Raw genomic sequence first — 16,673 nt, 5'->3', positions numbered from 1 at the left:
AAAACTAAGCATGTGATTACCATACAACACAGCAGTCGCATTCTTGGGCATTTATCCCAGAGCAGTGAAGACGTGCTCGCACAAAGCCTGCACACGAATGCTCATAGCAGCTTTATTCATACAGCCCCAAACTGGAAACAAAACTGGTGTCCCTCAGTGGATGAAACAAACTGTGGTGCATCTTTACCCCAGAATGCCGTACAGCACTATAAAGGAGCATACCCTCAGTAATGCCCAGCAACCTGCCCGGGGTTGCCAGAGAATGATTTTGAGCAAAAGAAGCCAATCCCAAATACTCTGCCTGAGTCTACTCACATGACATTCTTGAAATGCCGGCATTGTGGGAGTGAAGCCAGGGCTGGGGGTGTGTCTGACTTTAAAATGCAGTAACAGAGGTGTCCTTGTGGGGTGCAGCTGTTCTGCACCTTGATGGCATCTATATCAAGTCTTACTTATGAGGTTGTGCAGTAGTTCAGCCCGAGGTTACCAGTGAGGCAAACTGGGTAAAGGGTCTACCCAATTGCTCTGTATTTTAATTAAATGGGGGAGGGAGAGGCATTTGAATTTCACGTGTTCTTCCATCCAATTCAATTCAATTTCATTGACATAAAATTTACATAGACACGCCTGTTTTAAGTGTGTTGGTTGTTGACTGCACAGGTGACTACACATGTGTGACCACCACAAAGTGTGCATCACCTCCGTCACCCCCAGAGCATCCCCCAAGTCCCTCTGCAGTAGCCACTGACACCACCAGTTTTGAATGTTCCAGAACATCATGTACATGACATCTTCCCCATATAGTATGTCTTTTTTTGGACCTAAGTTCTTTCATTCAGAGTAACATGGTTGCTATTTGTCCACTTCGTTATTTTATGATGATAGATGTATTATAGTTTGTGCCGTAGTTTGTTTATCCATTGACCTGGTGGTGGATGTTTAGATTTTGAGCAGTTTTTAGTTATTACAGATTGTTGTTGTGTGGACATATGATTTAATTTCTCTTGAGTAGATACTGAGGCCTGGAGCAGCTAGATCTCCTGTTAAGTGTGTGTGTGGCCTTATGAGAAATTGCCAAACCGTTCCCCAACATGGCTGTACCATTGTGTGTTCCCACCGGTAGTGTGGGAGGTTGCTGTTGCTTCGCATCCTCCCTAGCACTTGGTATTAGCCGTCTTTCTACTTTTAGCTGTTCTGGTATGTCTGTGGCAGTATATCCTTGTAGTTTAACAGGCCTTTCCTGATGGCTAATAATGCAGCATCTCTTCATGTCTGCATTGACTGCAAATCTTCTGTGAATGCCTGCTTACAAAAATTGGGATGTCTTATTATATTATTGGACTTGGGATGTCTTATTATATTATTGGGCTAAAAAAGGTCCTTAGGTATTTTGGATTCAGCTTCTTCATCTGATGCACATATTGCAAATTTTTCTCCTAGTCTCTGACTTGCCCTTTCATTTTCTTTAAAGTTTAATTTATCCATCTTTTTCTCTATACTTTGTGGTTCAGTAGCCTATTTTAAAAAATCATTGCCTACTCCGAGTTGGCCCCTCAATGTTTGTGGAACTCCCTAAAGCATCTGGCACCACTTGGCCCTAGAACTGTCTTGAGGCTGCCCATTGAGGGCAGTGTCCCTTCTCTGTCCTGAGGCCCTGGGAGATCTAGGAACCCCCGATATATCTGGAAGGGAGCAAAGTAGTTCCCTTACCTGGGAACCTTACCCTGGGAGCCTTACCTGGGGTGGGCCCAGGTAGAGCACAGGTGAGGTCTCTGTCCAGGGGCTATGGTATGGGGAAGACCCAAGGAGGCAGTCCAGGAGCCCTGGATACCATGCCTGCCCTGTACACTCTGACTCCCCACTCACCTGCAGGTGAGGCATAAGGCTGTGTTGTTGCCTATGGAAGGAACAGATAAGGAAACCAAGGCCTCCAGCATGAAGAGCTTTGCCTAGTGCTCCTTAGAGAATGGGTTCAACTGGGAACCCTGAACATCAGCTGGCCTGGGCCCCACCTACTGGTGCTGCCGGTCAGATCTCTGACCAGCACAGCATACACTAGGCTCTGGGACAGGTCCAGGACTTGGCCTGGGGCCACTGAGGACATCCAGGGTGGAGAACCTGGACCTCAGTTTCAGTCTGGCGTCTGCCCATGCTGGCCACGGGGTCAAGGGTCCACCCTATGGGCAGTTTGGCCACGCAGGGAAGGCAGAACAGGAGAGTTCAGACGCTTGTTAGACCACCATGCCTGGGCATGTGTTTGCTCACTCGTTCATATCTGTGGATGTGCTTATCCAGCTATTCATTTGTTCACTCATTCATTTCTTCACTTGTCCCTTCATTTTTTTCACAAATTCATTTGTTCACTCATTCATGAAGATTTTGTTCATTCAGTAGTTCATCTGTTCATTTATTCATTGGTGAAATTTTTCCATCACTTCTTCAATTGTTTATTTATTAATTCCTTTTTATAGTTCTGAGCTCTTTTCACACATCCTGACAGCTGGGAGATGGCTTAGCTCCTTCCAGAGAGACAATTTCCTAGAGGCTAAAACTCTGGGCAAGGACAGATTCTCCTGAGTCCAGAAGCTAGGTACCCTCTGCTGCCAGCAATTCTAGGCCTAGTAATTTGACCTGGGGCTGTCCTGGCCTCCATATCCAGCTCTGCCTAACATGGGCTTTGAACTTCAGCTTCCCATCAGTAAAATGGTGTAATGACCCATCAAAATGGTGTGGAGAGATGAGATCATTACTGAAAAGAAGAGGGTCAACAGGGCCCTGGACCAAACAATGGCATTCACCCCACACACCCTGCTGGGATAAGCTGGCCTTTAGTGACCTACCTTGGCCAGAGCCCCTACAGACCATGGACAGTCCCAGCCCCACCTCCCCTGCGTAGGGTGGCTGAATCAGCGGCTGGTTGGTGACTCACTTTGAATTCAGGCAGCTTCCTCCCAGGAACCAAGGGTTCTGGGTTGATTTCATGTCTGGGGGTCAGGCTAGGAGGCCCCCAGCAGTGGCAACTTGGGGATCCTGGGCCCTGCATTCAGTGCTTCCTGTGGTGGCTGCAGTTGGGCCGAGAGCACCCTGGTCCCTGAGACTCAGATGTAGGTGAGGCCTGGGGTCTACCCTGATCTCTTCAGAATCCAATTCCTCCTCCCCCTTCCAGGAAGCCTTTCCCGATGCTATCAGCCATGCTGGCTTCTCTCTTCCCTCTTGGACCACTCTGGCCTCCTAAATGTGACCAAATTAGGAACTTTTTAACCTTGACTCCACCTCCAGTTGGTCAAAGGATTTCCCTTCTTCGAGGGTTCATCTAGTCTGGTTCAAACGTGTGCCCTAAAGACAGGGAGGCCTTCACTTAAGTTCTCAATCTGGGCCTAAACATGAGACCCCAGGCCACGGCATGCTGGTGGGCCACCAAGGCCCTAAGAACCTTTTTTGTGAGGATTGCTGAACAAAGTCAGATCTTTCATGTACAGAGTGGATTTTTAAACCCATGTGCAGGACTTTTATTCAACCAGGCAGAAGGTCCCTGGGTTGGGTTCTATAGACCCAACAGGAAGTCTGCTCTGGGACAGAGGCTTGTGTCATTCCACTATAGAATTCCCTGCAGTCTAACCTCCTTGGCCAAACATTCTTTTAACTTTTGCAGAGAGATCAGACTGGTGTATTTCAGGAATGCACTTAAGGGGCAGCCTGGTGATCCCTGATCTCCCCTATTGTGGCCGTATCAGGTTGACATGTGGCCTGCTGGTTACAAGGTCAACTATTTGCCTCAACACTGGTCCTCATTCTTACTAACTGGGTGGCATCAGGCATGCTCCTCAGCTCCTCTGAGCCTGGTCTCATCTATAAAGTGGGGGACAAAATTTATCTCCTGGGGTTAGATGTAAGCACAATGTGAGGTTGCATGTGTTGAATCTGGGTCTGATGCAGAGGAAATGCAAAGATGTGGAGCCATTGTCAAGTACAATATCTATGTTGCACCTGGGAATGACAAGAGCCAGGCACTCTGACTCTACCCAAACACATGAATCATGGAGCCTGTCCCTGTGGCTTTTGGCCAGCACTGTGGCCCTGCACCTGCTCTCATGAAGGACACTCCTCTCCACACCCTCCCTTCCAGGGGTAACTGCCCTTCTCAGCTGCCAGGATCCTTCCTGAACATGCTAGTTGGTGTCCTCCTGTCCATTAAGTCAACATCTGTCTGTGGCTTGCTCCTGAGTGTCCCTGATGAGGGGGCGCCCCAGTTTTGTAGACACAACTTACCCTCTTGCCCTCAGTCTGGTTTGTAGTTTGCCATGTACTTCAATATAAAACCTAGTGTCATAAAATGACCACTAGTACTGTACCCTTTGAATTATGCAGGTGAAAAACTCAGATGGAGTCTCTTAAGTGGGGCTTGTCTGCTCCATGGTGTCTGGGGCCTGTGTTCAGCAAGGCTCCCTGTGTACAGTCTACAGCAGCCCCGAGCCCTGCCTTTGCAACTTGGGCTTCCTCAGAAGCCAGACTCCTATGTGGTGCTGACAGTTCTAGGAGCAGGTTGGTTCCAGCCACCCAGGGGAAAGCTACACAATCTTTTATGACCTTGTCTCGGAAGTCATGTGGCATTCCTCCTGGCACATTCTGCTAGCTGAGGAAGTGTCAGCTACTGGATCCAAAGGCATGAGGTCCTGTTTGAATGTTGCTACATCCTCCAGCTTGTGGGAATGTTGTTCTCTCACAAATGGGGTCAGGGATCAGCAACAGCAAGGCGCATTGTGCTAGATCCTATATCTCTGATAGTTCTCTAGATCCTAGAACCAGACCCTCCCCCCCAGTCTCGGGTGTCCAGGGTGTGGACACAGGTCAGCTGGTCAGTCTATACCTGAGTGTGTGTCTCTCCAGCACAGAAACCCTCCCAATCTTGTCCCCAGCTGGCCCCCCAGCTTCAAGAATAGTCATGCATGCACAATCCACTTGAAGCTCAAATAAAAGCTCTTACACTTTGGATCAGAGAGAATTGAATTGCTGCATTGAGGTACTTGGAGACCTACATCAGGGTGGGGAAACTGAGGCTTGGAGACTCGGAGGATCTTGCCAGGTCACTGTAGGGGTGCTAAATCTGAGGTGCAACCCCACCTGGGCCTCCCAAACCCACATTTAGCTCCTCCAAGCTACCCATGTCAGAAGAAAACTTATTCTTTTGCTCTTGGTTGGACTATCATTACTCCCAAATGCATTTAAGCTAATGTTACATGCTTTAGAAGGAAAAAGTCTTAATCATACATCAAGGCTCCTAGGAACTCCTAAATTTCATTGTTTTACTATTAACTAAATAAATTAATGCAGGAAAACTTCATGAATGTAGATAATCCTGGCATAAATTCACCGATTAAAAGAAAGCCAGTGTACTTGGTGCTCCCATTCTAAGCCTGCTGTGAGTGGCCCTTCAAGTTGTGTGAGGGTGGCCTTGGGTGGCCCAAGCCCAAGGCTGACCACACCTGAGAGCTCAGGATGTTCCCTCAGCCTGGCCCCTGCAGAGAAGGTGAGGCTGGGTGTGGCTGGGGCAGTGGCCAGGCCCCTTGACACTCCCTCTGAGCTAGAGAAGGCTTTAGCTGAGGCCATCTCTTCTGCCAAATGTGAGATGCTTCCAGGTCCTTTAAGAGATCACTAGAAGTCTCCACCTTTGCCCTGGCAGTGACACCACTCAGAGCCCCATGCTGGAGGTGACAACCTTGAAGGAGGGGTTGATACCACCAGGGAGGTGAATCTGCCATCCTCACTGCTGGTTCCTCTCACTCACTCACCCACATATCCATCTATCTACCATCCTTATACCACCCACCTATCCATCTGTCTACCATCCATATACCACACACATATCCATCTATCTACCATCCAGATACCACCCACTCATCTATCCAGCCCTCCACCATCCATCCATCTACCCCACCATCTACCATCCATCCATCCTCCCATCCATCTACTACCCACCCACCCATCAACACATCCACCCACCATCCATCCACCCACCATCCATCCATCCATCCATCTATACATCCACTAACCCATCCTTCAACTAACCCATCTATCCACCATCCATTTATTCTGTAAGCCATTGTTGAGCACACCTGGCTGAACAGGGCTCTGGGTAGGCCCCTCTCTCTCCAGGCCTGAGCCTTTGCCTTGAAGGAGGTGGTGGTCTCCCTTGAGGCAGACAATGCACTGACCCACAGCAAGCACCCCAAGCATGTGCCAGCCTGTGTCAAGTGCCCTCAGTCCCTGTGGTACACAGTACTCAGCAGCCCTGTAGAACCCACTTGGCAGATGATTAGACTAAGCTCAGTGAAGGGAAGCACCCTCCAGGCCATGCAGAAAGCGAGCTTCCTTGGAGGGAGTCAAGCCTGGGCCAGGCTGGGAGCTTCTAAGGCTCCCAAGAGCCCTTCCCTGGCTTCTGCCTTCCTCTTCCCACTCAGGCAACCTCCTGGCCCTGCAGCCAGCTGGGATCCAGCATGGGCTGGCCCTGCCAGCTTTGCCTGTCACTGGGTCATAAAAACCTGGTCTGGCCCTGGCTGTTTATGGCCTGCCACCACCCAGTGGAGCCGGAGCAGGTTCTGCCTTAGAGGGCAGTGTGTGAGGCAGTGCTGTGCAGTGGACAGCACTGCCCAGCTGGCTGTGGGGGCTGCACAGTGGCTTGCCCTCTCACTCCCTGGGCTCTCCCCTGGCTGACCTAGTGCTGCATTAGGAGGCTGAGTGCAGCTGGCCAGCCCTGCATTCCCCTCAGTTTAGGGGAGACCTGTCTAAGACCACTCCCCTATACTTCTAGGCTGAGAATCGGGGCAGGTGGGGGCTAGGGGGCCTGGCACAGTGGGTCCTGGGCTGGCCATGGGATGAAGGTGTGATGTGCACACAAAGTGTTGATGTGATTCCATAGGTGCTCCTGGATGCCTCCTGCATGTCGGCATCAGGGCTCAGAGGCAGATGGGGCCTTGTGGAACCCCCTCTGATGGGCCAGGTGGGGGCTTACCGCCTCCAAGGCCAGTGAGCTGGATATGGGAGAGCCATTCCAACCCTGGGAACACTCTTGTTGGCTCTTGGAAGGCTGCTGCACACCCAGCCCTGCCCAGCCCCTTCTAAAAGTTTCAGAACATCCTGAGCTTGGCTGCAGAACTAGCTGGAGCCTGGCTATACACAAGACCCCAGGGTGGGGGCCTCTGCTGGGCCCTGTCCCAGGGAAGATGGGGCACTGGGGATCCCCACCAAGGGTGCACTCAACTCTGCAGATGCCCTATCTCCATGGGAGCCCTCCTCCAGCTGAGATGGTCCTTCTGAGCTTGAGGGGAGGAGGTGACAGGCAGGACCACCTGTTCAGGCACATGGCTGACTTCACAGAGGGGCTGTCTCCTTCTGCCCATTTATCTTGTGGACTCTAAGGATGACTCCAGGGAACCCAGGCTGGAGGGGCAGGCAGGGTTGTGCTGGTGAAAGGAGCAAGGTCTCACTGGACTGTGGGCCACATCCTCCATCGAGTCCTACAGGAAGATGGGAACCATAGGATGCTGGCTGCCCAGAGGGCCCTGCTGCTATAGAGACAGGCGTGGGGAGATGCCCAGTGAGGGGCTGAGCTGGTCCATCCCAGCAAGACTGGCCCCTCCCTCGGTTTTGCTTTCCTGAACCTCAGGAGTCTGGGGGTGGTGCCGAGGGCTTGCCCATCCCCATCAGGTTTGGGGTGTGATTCTGTCTGGGGAAGCCCCTCCTCTGTCCCCTCCCCTTAGCTTGCACGGGGGACAGGGAGGTTTTGAGTGTCACCAGGTGCCAGGTTCTCTGGGGTGGGGGGCTGGTCTGGCCCTGCTGGGAAAGGAGTGACAGCTGGCATGGGGGGAGGGGAGGAACTGAAAGTGCATTCCAGACTAGTGACACAGCAGCCTGCAGGGAAGGGAGGAGCCCAGCCAGCTGCCCTCCTGGAAGGTCCCTGGGATCCAGCTCCTCAGAGGGAGATAAGAGGGGTGGGGCCTGGCTGGAAGGCAAGAGAAAATTCCTGGCCTGGGGAGCTGCCATTCTTGCCATCTTGCAAGGCTGGGCTCATGCCACCTCCTCCTTGAAGCCTTCTCAGATTTCCAGGGATCCTGGTCTCCTTGGGCCTGGCTGCAGTTCCTGGTTCACCGCAACTTGGTGCATGTCTGATGGGCCATCCACACTCACTGGCTGGCCTTGGCTGGCCTTTAGGAGGCCCCATGGAGACCCTGACAGTGGTTTTCTCTGAGCTGGGTGGGGGTGAAGGAAGGGGAGCCAGAGGGTGACGTTTGTGTGGGTGGGCCCAGTTCTGGGCTTTAGCGTTCACTGTGCCAGGCGCTGTTCCAGGTACCTCCTGTGAATTAACTTATCCGCCTCTCCCAAAGCACTTAGGTGCAAATGTGTCCTCCCCTTTTGACAGCTGAAGCCTTGGAGGCTCCAGGAGACTGGACATTGCTTAGGGTCACATAACCCATCAGTGGTAAAGTGGGGTACAGACCTGGGCAGCCTGGCCTGGAAGTGGACTGAGAAGGGCTGGAGCCTGGAGCCAGGGATATGGGGTATCCCACTCAGGCCCCCTGGGGCCACAGGGTGGGCTGGGGGCATCCTGGGAGCTGGGTACCTGGGTATCTACATTCGGGGGACTCTTTAGGAGACTGACAAGCCAGGTTCCCCTTCTGTGGTACTTCTCCCAGCCAGCAGAGGTGCACCCTCTCCCCTGAGAAAGCCCCTCACTTCCTTCCTGCCTGCCACACCCAGGTCCCCATGGCTGCTAGTCCTGCGATTCTGGAGGCTGAGGTGCCCTGTGACAGCCCACTGAGCAAGGCTCCGGCATCAAGCTTGTTCATTCCTCACAGGGTCCTTCAGTCAGGGAGCCCACTGGCCTGGGGAACCCGAGCCCTTGGGCGGCCCCTCCCTCCCAGACAGGCTGGTCCAAAGACCAGATGCCAAGAGAGGTGGGGGGCTTCCAAGCAGCTCTAAGGACAGCTGGCCTGGCCTCTGTGTTGAGAGCATGTTTGGGCAGCCACGGGGCAAGGAACGGAGGTCTCCTGTCCACAGCCATGTGGGTACCATCTGGGGGTCCTCCAGTTCCCATCAGCCCTCAGGTAAGCTGTCCCCAAATCCCGGCCTACAACTGGGAGGTAATACATCTTTATTGCTGTTCTGAGCCTCTAGATTCTGAGACAAATTATTTGTCACACAGCAATAAAGAATGACAGCAATGTTATCCTTTCTGGGACACTGAGGACTGGAATGGTTGGATGACTTACTTACTAGAAAGAGTTTGAGCCTGAATTTAGCCTCAGGCCATCGGGGGTGGAGGTGCCTTCACCACAGTATCACAAGGCCTCTCCAGAGTTCTAAGGTCACGGCTGGAGGTGGGTGCTGCCCTCACGCCTGGTTGGTATATCCTCCATGCCTGCACTAGCTTGAGAAGTGAGAGCCAGGCAGTCCTAGGCTGCAGCCAGTCCAGACCTGGGGTTTACTGATGGAAAGCGTTCCTGGGCTCCTCATCAGCTTGGCTAGCAAGGACAGAATTATTTACACCCCATTATCTGCTGGGAGAAGGCTCTGCAATTCAAGGAGGGCCTGGTAGGTGAGGGAGGCATGGCAGGAGCCATGTCCCCTGGGCTGTCCCTGTGGGCAGGGTGTCTTTGAAGCATCTCAGGGTGGACCTCTCCACCGCCAGCGCTTAGGGTGACCAGGGGCCAGAGACTCACTTAAGGCTCAAGGGAAGGGCCAGAGGGGTTTCCCTTGGCTGGAGTTTGGGAACAGGTTGGAAGGCCAAGTCAGTGAAGGCACCTGCCAACTGGACCCACTGAGGGTGGTGGGCAAGGCCTGTTGCTGGTCTGTGCAGGTCAGAGGATGGTGCCACTGGAGCCTGGGGGACAATGATAAGGCAGGGGATGGGCTGTCTGCTGGCCATAGGGAGGTCAGCTTGTCTCCTGGACACTCAGGTGCAGGTGCTGAGTAGATACTGAACCCATAAGTCCTGTGTTCAGAAGACTGGGCTTGAGATACCAATGCCAAATCAGCAATGTGGAGGGACACCCACCTGCAAGGAGACGGTGAGGGCCCTGGGCTCTCTGGGGTGAAGAAGAAGGATGTGGTGGGGGTAGGAGGGTTGCTGAGGATGCTATGACGTCATGTCAGAGGCCTGAGCACTGACCAGTGGTGTCTGCACGGTGAGGCCAGGGTGCTCTTTGCGAAGGGTGGGATGGCAGATGAGGTAGGCTGGGCAGTGTGCTGGATGGCAATGCCACACAGGGGATCATGTGCTGCCCATTTGTGCTGTCTCACCAGATGGGGTGGCTGCAAGGATGCCACAGAGCCTCCCATGGGCCAAAGCAAGACAAAGATATGATTATCTAATAGCACTTTGCTCTCTCTAATAACACTCTGCTGTAGAGGAAAACAGCCTCGAATAGAAACTGCTTCTCCAAATGTCACAGGCAGTGGGTGGGGGGGCACCGGGCATGGCTCTGAGGAGGAAGGATGTGCCCAGGTCACTCAGGGCAGAAGATCAATCCTGAGTTTCCTGCTACAGAGCTCCAGCTGGCCAGGGGTTAGAGGTGGCTCAACCAGGACAGAGGGGAGCTGCAGCTGGATGAGGTTAGGCAGGCTGGGAAGGGAGGGATGTGGTTTTCTCACCTACTGAGGGGGACTGGGGTTATTTCTTTTTGGTAACTCCAGGAGACCTGGGTATGGGGCCCATGCCTGGCCAATCAGGATACTGTGCCCCCAACGCCTCCACATTTGTTCACTCAAGAGCATCACATACCAGATTGAGCAAGAGAGGTACAGTTTTGACTCCCTGAAAAGTTTGCATCAGTGTCTTCTGTCTTGCCACTGTGAAGAAAAAGGGAGATGAAGATGTGGGCTGGGGCGGCGCCTGTGGCTCAGTCGGTAAGGCGCCGGCCCCATATACCGAGGGTGGCGGGTTCAAACCCGGCCCCGGCAAAAAACTGCAACCAAAAAATAGCCGGGCGTTGTGGCAGGCACCTGTAGTCCCAGCTACTCGGGAGGCTGAGGCAAGAGAATCGCTTAAGCCCAGGAGTTGGAGGTTGCTGTGAGCTGTGTGAGGCCACGGCACTCTACCGAGGGCCATAAAGTGAGACTCGGTCTCTACAAAAAAAAAAAAAAAAAGATGTGGGCTGAATGCTCTGATCCAGCCATTCCTCAGCCAGGCAGTTAAGGCACCAATACGTTCTCCTGCTCCCCTGGGCCAGTTTGAGCCAGGTTCTTGTCACTACAACCAAGAGTCATGGGGTATAAGGTAAGGATATAGGTGCAGGTGGGCTGTGACTTTTCCTCTTCCCGTCTGGAAACATCACAGATGGAGTACGGGCAAGGCCCAGGGTCCTCCTGAGCAAGGCTGAAAGCCAGGCTGCTGGCTCCCACCCAGGATTTCCCTGACAAGGACTCAGGAGTTTCCCTGTCTGACCCTCTTCCCTGGGGCTCCCAGGCCAGCAGTGATGGGTGTGCACATTTAGGTTTTCGTCCCCTCCCTGCTGGGCTGGGCAGGTGAGGGATCTCTTCCCCACTGTCCCACCTTCTCACTCTCTCTCATCTCCTGGGCTCTCCCCTCTTGCTTGTTCTATCCTTATCCCTATTTCCTGGCCTCAGTGGACAAGGACAGATTTCTGTAGGCCTCTCCCTCCCCACTGTGGCTGGGGCAGTGAGAGGTGGTGCTATAGCCCCAGAGCATAGTTTTCTCCCACCCTGGGGCTGGACCTGCACAGGCCGGTGTGTGGGAGCCTCTTTTACAAGAAGCCCACTTGCCTCTAAACCTCTCCTGGCCCTAAATACAGAGTGGGTGATCTTGCCACACTCAGCTAGGAGAATGAGGTGTCACTCTGTCACACCACTAGCCTAGTCCAGCCTGGATTGTCCTCCCTGGAATGCCAGCAGGCTGTGGGCACTGCCATGAGACAGCCGTGTCCGTGACCTGAGTGGCCAGTGGCTCTGCTCAGTCCTTGCTCCCTCCCTAGGGCTGGTGGGAACACAGCTCAGGCAGGTGGCCAGGGGCCAATAGGGACACCTGAGGGCCATGACACATTAAGAGTTCTTACATCACTTCTCTATTTCCCTTCACGACAATATGGAACAGAAGAATTACCATTCTTTTTTTTTTTTTTTTTTGAGACAGTGTCTCAAGCTGTCGCCCTGGGTAGAGTGCCGTAGTGTTACAGCTCACAGCAATCTCAAACTCATGGGCTTAAGTGATTGTCTTGCCTCAGCCTCCTGAGTAGCTGGGACTATAGGTGCCCACCACAACACCCCGCTATTTTTTTGTTGCAGCTGTCATTGTTGTTTAGCAGGCCGGGTTTGAACCCTCCAGCCTTAGTGTTCGTGGCCGGGGCCCTACCCGCTGAGATACAGGTGCCACCAGAATCACCATTTCTAAAATGAGGAAACTGAGGCTTAGAGCCATAATGTCAGTGGCCTCAGGTCACAGAACAGGCGAGAGAGTCCAAATCAGAAGCCAGCCTTGGGTGGCCCAGAGATGATGGTGGGGGCTGCACACCATGGCCAGGTAGGGTTCCTGGCGACTCTGTTAGTGCAGAGGGACCCGCAGGCTGCATAGCTGGCCCACAGGTCCCACAGACCCCAATGCCCAGTGTCACTTCCCAGGGAGGTAATATTAACACATCAGAGACCAGACAGCGGACAGTGCCGCATCCCTGTAGAGCCGTAAGAGACACCCAAAGTGCTGCATGGGGCACAGAGCAGGGTGGGGAGTATGAGGCTTCTCATGCTGGAAGAAAGGAAGCAGCAGTTTCCAGCCAGGGAGCAGGGTCAGGTGAACGGGTCCACTTGCGCCTGGGTCCCAGGCTGCTCCCATTTGCGGCTATTTTAAGTAATCGAATGTGAGCCCTCTGAGCAGACTGTATTTTTTGCATGGGGCCACTTGCTCAGGCTAGTGCCAGGGCTGTGTCTGCTGTGACAGCTCTTGGCGCCCAAGTGCTGCCTGGCTGGACTGCGGTGACATAAACCAGGAAAGCCTCAGCCACCCTTCCATCACCCCAGGCCTTTCCCAAGGGGAGCCTCGTGGATGTGTGACGGGAACGTCCTCAGCCTGTCTGCCTCTGCGTGATGCGTTGTCAGCTGAGGAGAGAACATGAACAGAGATCCTGATAGATAAATGCATTTCAAAAATTTGTCTAATTTATTATGATCATATATATGCAGATAAAAGTGCATGCAGACATGAGAAATGTAATTGTAACACACGACTGAAGGATTCTGTTTAGGTTTTAAAATTTTTACTAGATGTTTTGAGTTTCTGTACTGACAAATTGGAAGGGCTTTCTTTCCTTTAACTCAAAACATGTGAAACTTTAAGTCTCCTGATGGAAGTTTTATTTGTATTTTGCTCTATGTCTTCTGAGTTCTGAAAATTCTCTACCTCCTAGAAGTCATAAGCTCTGGGCAAATAAATAGGAAATTAGCATTTTTTCACTGCTTTTTATTTTTGAAAAATTCCAAATTTGCAGAAAAGTCCTAGGATAATATAACGAACAACTATATACACTCCACCTCAATCCACCAGCTGTACCCATTTCATTTCTCTCTGTCCACCCATCATACGTCTGTCATCTACTTGCCTACCGACATCTCTCTACCGATCTATCTTTCTATCACAGGGGTGGGGAAACTTTTCACGTTGGAAGCCACATTAATTTAATGGTAATCAAATAAGGGTGTATTCAAGAAACTCCAATTAGATATACTTAAAAATGTATATTTTATTTTATACAAATCTAAGTGCTATGTACTTACTAATTTCAAAAAATGAAACTGTTAATTTTAAAGTTGACCAAACTTTTAATGACTTTGTGTCTGTTTTTTTGTTGAAAAGCATTGGAGTACTTTATCGGAGCACAGAGGTCAGAGTTGATCCTCTAGATGAGTATCAGTCATTTGTGACCTTAAAGGCGTCTTGATTTGGGTTAGGTAAGAGGAGAATGCAGGTTTGCAGCAATAAGTGATTGAAAAGCAAGAAAGCATTTTGGGGGGCATATTGCTGAAGGTATGGGTATTCTACTGTATTTTTCCATATTTCAATCGGATCTTTCTTAGCACCAAACAACAACTTGTCATCTTACTGAGAGTTCAATCAATTCCATCTGTAGTTCTTTAGGTGTCTTGGTGATATCTACTAGGTGAGGCTTAAATGCTAATTTGAGTGTCATGTCATGATTCTCAAAGTCAGTGAAACTTTCATTGTATTCCCTAACTAATAGGTCTATAACACCTGTGTATTTTTCAAATGATTCGCATGTATCATCCTGCTCATCAATGACCTTTGCTAACTGAGAAAATGTTGGTCTGAAATTTCCTTTGGAAGAAGTGTTATGACTTTTGTGAAGAAGCTATGAAAAACAGCTTTCTTTGAAATGCTTGGGTTTTTTTGCCACATATAAGAAATATACAAGTCATTTTGATTTGACATGATATCACACAGAGATGCTGCATTCTTACCCCAATCTTCTTTCGATAATTCACATTGCTGATTCTGTTCTTCATAAAGTGTAACTACCTGTTCTCAAAGAGATAAAGTCTTGGCTAACACCTGTCGCTAAGGTAGCCAACACTTCAGAATGATACAGCAAATCCACACAGAATACCTCATCATTCATGTCACAAAACTGACAACACTGTGTTGCATTTGTAGCTAATAATTCTTACAACTTGTTGCAAATTGTAACTTAAAATAGTGGCTTTAGCACAGAGACTTTGCTGATGTAAGATACAATGAAAAGAAAGGAGAGCATTTGGAGCTGTTAGTACTTTCCTTCATGGAACGTGCCCCGTCTGTACATACACTTGCTAAATTTACCAAATTCCGTTCAACTTCACAACATTTATCTTAAAAGTTGTTGAAGATATATATTCCCTATGTTCTGTTCACAAGAGTGCCCAAAGTGAGTAACTCTTTGTAGCAAAGAAAATATTCTGTTATGACACCAATGAAGTATAAAATCAGTACTCAGTCAGTAGTATCAGGTGATTCAACCAAAGTGATTGAAATATATATATATAATATATATTTTTTCCTTTTGAAGTATTGCATGAAGTTGTTCTGTTAAGTTGAAGGCTAATCCTTCACTGATCACTTACAGTTCTCCTTGAAAAAGGCAGTTGTTTGTACTTTGAAATGTTATCAGGGTCCAAGCATCCTACACCTTTGACAATGCATTCTTTTACAATTTCTATATCATTGAATGGCTTCCCTTCCTCCTCTCCCCCACTCCCCCCACGTATACAAACTACTTTATAAGTTACTCCAGTGGCATTACTTCCAGATGTTATTATTGCTTGAAAGAAAGAATTATCTTTGCTTTTGCTTTTTATCTTTTAATTTATGCAATACAACCTTTCATGTCTCTCACACTAATTTAAAATATTTGTGGTCCTTATTAATGTTATAATGCTGATGAGCATTGAATTCCTTTAATGTTGATATTGCAGTATCACAAAGCAAGCAGATCATCTTGTCTTTAGCAAAAAACAAGATAATATTACAATTCCCAATCCTCATTAAAACATGTTCTCTTCCTTCAGCGTTCTTTTGGTCTTCTTTGACAACATGCACTGTTAAGCAGACAGAATTAATAAATACCGTTGAGCAGTGCAACTATTCACAAATTCTACTTCAAACAGAAACATAGTGCGCGGTTGTCAAAGGCTGGTAACAGTGGCACACTCGACCCCCATAAACTCCCGACAATGAACCTTGTGTCGTAGTAAGAACTAAATCATGGCTTACTAAAATGTTCTAATTGTGCTAGTCACTCTAAGAGGATTATTCAGTTGAAATTTATTTTACTATCTGGTATTTTAAATACATGTGTTCATTAAAAAAATAAAAATATAAAAGATGAACAAAAATGTGTTAATAAAAATATAAGGATTTGTTCTGTAAAATTTGGATTCCGTCAAAAGGCCACACTTAAGGACCTGGATCACATGTGGCCTTGAGGCCGCAGATTGCCCCACCCCAAACCATTTCGGCAACATTAATACCGGATCCCTTCAATACCTTTCAGTGTTGCTTATTATGGCAGAGGCTCCTGCCATGAGTACCACAATGTTTTGATCATCAGGACTCTAAAACCCAGTTACCCCTCCTCCCCCCACACCACACCCTTCTTTGCTCTAGAAGTTTCTGTTCTTTCAATGTAAATGTCTCTGGCTTTCAGGTCCCCCGTCTCAGGCCTCAGTGGGTTCCTTCCTCCACCCCTAGAGCTGAGAGTCGAGGCCCCTCTTGCCAGCCCCATGGGCTGCCATAGGGGTCTGATTCTGGCTTTTGCTCCAGGAAGCTGCTGGTGGTGGAAGAACGAAGCCTTTCTCCTGGCTGGGCCTGTGCCTCCCCAGGTGCAAGGGCTCCCTTCCCTGCCTTGGGCCCTGCCTACACCTTTTGATGGGCGAGTCCCCTCAAAACCTGATGGTATGAGGGCACTGCAAGCCCTTCCCATGCTGTCCATGGTCACAGACCTCAGAGACAGAGACCTGTGGCACCAGGGAAAGAGGTTTGGGGTTGGCTCTGGGTTCAAACCAGCTGACACCAGTGACCAGCTGGAAGGTCCAGGCCGAAGCCTTCTCTGTCCCTGGAATTTACATCCAGTGCACAGAAAGGTGAGCTAAATTCTGAATCCTGGGGGTGTGGGGGT

The sequence above is a fragment of the Nycticebus coucang genome, chromosome 12, assembly GCF_027406575.1.
Source record: "Nycticebus coucang isolate mNycCou1 chromosome 12, mNycCou1.pri, whole genome shotgun sequence".
NCBI classification, from domain to species: Eukaryota; Metazoa; Chordata; class Mammalia; order Primates; family Lorisidae; genus Nycticebus; species Nycticebus coucang.
The sequence above is the reverse complement of the archived record's forward strand: the minus strand, read 5'-3'. Positions refer to the sequence as shown.